Here is a 3441-nt window from a genome sequence, read left to right as displayed (position 1 = left end):
TATTATAAGTTCTAGTATATTAATAATAAGAATAATGAGATTATTTAATTAATATTGATCAAGAATTAATCTAGGATTAATTAAGTGATCAAAAGAAGACTAATTAAATATATGAATTGATTATGCAAATCATCCATACTTATATAGTGGGCTAATGCTCCATGGATTATCTAGTTGGGCCAAAACCCATATGATGCTCCATGGATGCTCCATGGTGTATTTGAACCCATGGATCCAAGGAAATGGAAAGTCATGACAATTAGGGTTTGCCCTAATTGTAACACTATATAAAGATATTATTCTTCCCAAAATCGGTCACTAGATTATTCTAGAGAGGGCTAGCCGATTTCATGAAGTGTAGAATTCTCTCAAGTTATTCCAAGTGTATTTGGTGTTGTGTGAACCATTTGAGGTGTCACACTTGGGGCACTAGGCACTCAAGCTTCATGAAGACAAGCACTATCAAAGAGGTATGTATTCTATCTTGTTATATTAATAGTTTTGTATGCTAGATTAGGATAATACCTTGGATGTTCATATTTGTATGTATAATAGAGAAAACATAGATCCAAGGTATTTAGGGTTGCATGTACACTTAGGAGTGTTAGAATGCTCATAACCCAACAGTGGTATCAGAGCCTAGGCTTGTTTTCTTGTTATACCTGCAATAGAAGCTGAAAAAACGAATTTGTTGCTGTCTGATCATCAGACTCGGTGAGTCCATAAAGGGACTCGGCGAGTCCATGCCTAAAAAGTGATCAAATCGATCCGACTCGCCGAGTTGGTTCATGCACTCGACGAGTTAGACCCCAGACATCATATTTTCGAGTTTTTTGGCTAGAAATGGACTAGGAACATTACCCTAAGTTGTTTTTGAACTTATAAACTCGTTTTTTAATGTGGTAATGTTCATGCTAATCCATTTTCAAAGATAATTGTCAATAGATTCATGTTTTGTATTAGTTTAAAGGTTAGACTAATTACATGAAAAAGTTTGATTTGAATTATCTTGTTCTTATGAGTTGCTTAGATTAATAGAAAAATTAATTGAAATAGTTGTTTTCAATCCATTTTAATCTAAGAGTTGAGTATAAAATGTGTTTGTGTAACTTATCCTCAAGTTACATGAAGAGTCACATTAAAGTCTCATAAAACTCATAAAAGTTGGCAATGGTTACAAAAGATGAAGAGTCTTGTCCTTAAGTTATGGAGGTTCAAGAGTCACTTCACTAATAAATAAATAAATAAAAATATGTAACCATAATTAATTCCATAAGTTATAAAATAAAGGAAAAGTTAATTCTTTATTAGTTTAAAGTCTTCCATAATTTGTCCTCAAGTTATGGAACTTGAAGAGTTTTTGGATTAAAACTACTTTAAATACATAAGTTATGGAATTAATTAGTTTTGAATAGTTTCAAAACTTGCCCTCAAGTTTTGGAATTTGTAAAGTTTTCACTTATGAATACTTTAATTCCTAGTTAGCCCTTAGAATTTTAAAAGTTAAAATTCAACCCTTATACTTTATAATATTATAAGTTAATAATATATATATATATATATATATATGTATAAGAGTAAAGTCAGTCTTACCGCTAGTACGCCTCATTCACGAAGCCGGTCTATAAGGTGGGTATAAGGTTGTTGCCTATAAAATGGCAACTTAATGAGTGTCCACTCTCACCCACCGCTTGCTTGACTGGTGGAGGGTCGTTAGCCGAACGGGTTTGACATGACTATAATTCTCCCTTCATTAAAAGTATTAATGATAAATACTAAGTAACTAAACTCTAAATAATTCCCAATCTTAGTTACTTAGGAAAATGTGAATAAGGTGCTAATCCATGAAATTACACTTTGCACTTTGTTTAAGTCGGTTAGTGGAGCGTGTGTGGTTAACCGGCACACTAACTCGTATTTAACAAGGTAGGCAAAGGGTAACTTAATGTTTATCATAGTATCGATGGAGCGTGTGTGGTTAACCGGCACATCGATTGAGGGGTAAACACTTAAGGGTACCAAGTAATTTGCATGGTTACTTCACACCTTGTTTTGTGATCCTCGGCATCCCAGTCACAAAACCTGAAGGGCACACTCGAGATTGAAACATGCCATTGAACAGTTCAATGAATCTCAAAAGATCTAGGAGTTTCAAAACCAATTAAAACCTAATAATACATTTCATTTATCTTGGTGGAAATTGGTGAATCGTCATTCACCTACCTTCAAATTGTTTTATAGCTTGGATTACGGCATACCTCTTCTAAGTTATAAAATAGTCTGTTGGGTCCTAGCCTTAATATTTCATATTGGGTGTCATATTAAGGACTTTAAAATCAACTATCTTGAATATCTCCCAAAAAGATGTCTGGTTTAGACATTTATGATCTTCCCAAATCTCTTGAAACAAGCCTTCCTAAATGAAGATGATGTCCCATGGAAATCATACTTCTGTCACCTCCTCCAAATTATTCTCCCTACCCCACAAGTTCTTTAAAAGTTTAAAGTCACTCGAGCCCTATTGGCAAGTAAAGGTCTTGGTGTGGTCACATCTTGGAGATGTAGTCACATATTGACAAGCCGGGAGAGTTGGGTGTCAAAGTCTTGAGAAAGTTGGTGGTTCAATCACTTTCTAAGTCACATAGTGAGTTCCTTTGGGACACCTATGAAATAGACTATGACAAGACCCTTAATGATCTTATCTATTTGTTAAGATCAACTTCCTGAAACTTTATGGACATTGACAATGGTGACACTGGAAATACAGAAAAAGCATTCTCTTCCCAATGGAAAGGGATCGGCCATAGTCAACTCGGTTGAACAAATGGTAAAGAGAAAAGCTAAGTCTGTGATAGTCCCGTGTACCATTATCAAAGGGTCCATATGTTTATATTGCCAAAGAAAGGGTCATTATTTGCGAAGCTGCCAAATTTACCTAAGGGTGTTAAAGTCAATAAGGTTGACTCTACTTCAGGTAAAAGTCCACTAATCTAACTCTGTTAAGTTTCTATTTTCAGATTCCTGATACATGATGTGACTGGGTCACATGGTAATGTTTTAAGAATCAAAGAAAAAGTAAAGGAACTTAAAGAAAGAATATGCTGAATCTGATCGCATAGATGGATTTCTATCGCGTAGTTTGAAAAAAAAAATCGGATTCTTGAGCTAATTCTTAGGAGTTATGAGATATTGCTAAGGAATAGATAACAACAAGTTTTCATATGGGTTGTAAGGATAAGTTTTTCCGCATAGTTTTAAAATAAAAGAAATTTTTTGATTTTATTTATTTTAAAATATCCTTACAATGGCATTTGAGGAAAAATTGTTGCTTATATGATTCCATTAATAGCAAGAGTGGAAATATGAAATTGATTCTTTCATTTGTGGTAATGTCTAAATTTATCAAATAAAGGAAAGATTCTCATCACCCAAGTCTCAATT

This window comes from Lactuca saligna, chromosome 8 (assembly GCF_052625555.1).
Source record: "Lactuca saligna cultivar CGN05327 chromosome 8, ASM5262555v1, whole genome shotgun sequence".
In the NCBI taxonomy this organism is placed as follows: Eukaryota; Viridiplantae; Streptophyta; class Magnoliopsida; order Asterales; family Asteraceae; genus Lactuca; species Lactuca saligna.
Note: the sequence above shows the minus strand (reverse complement) of the source record.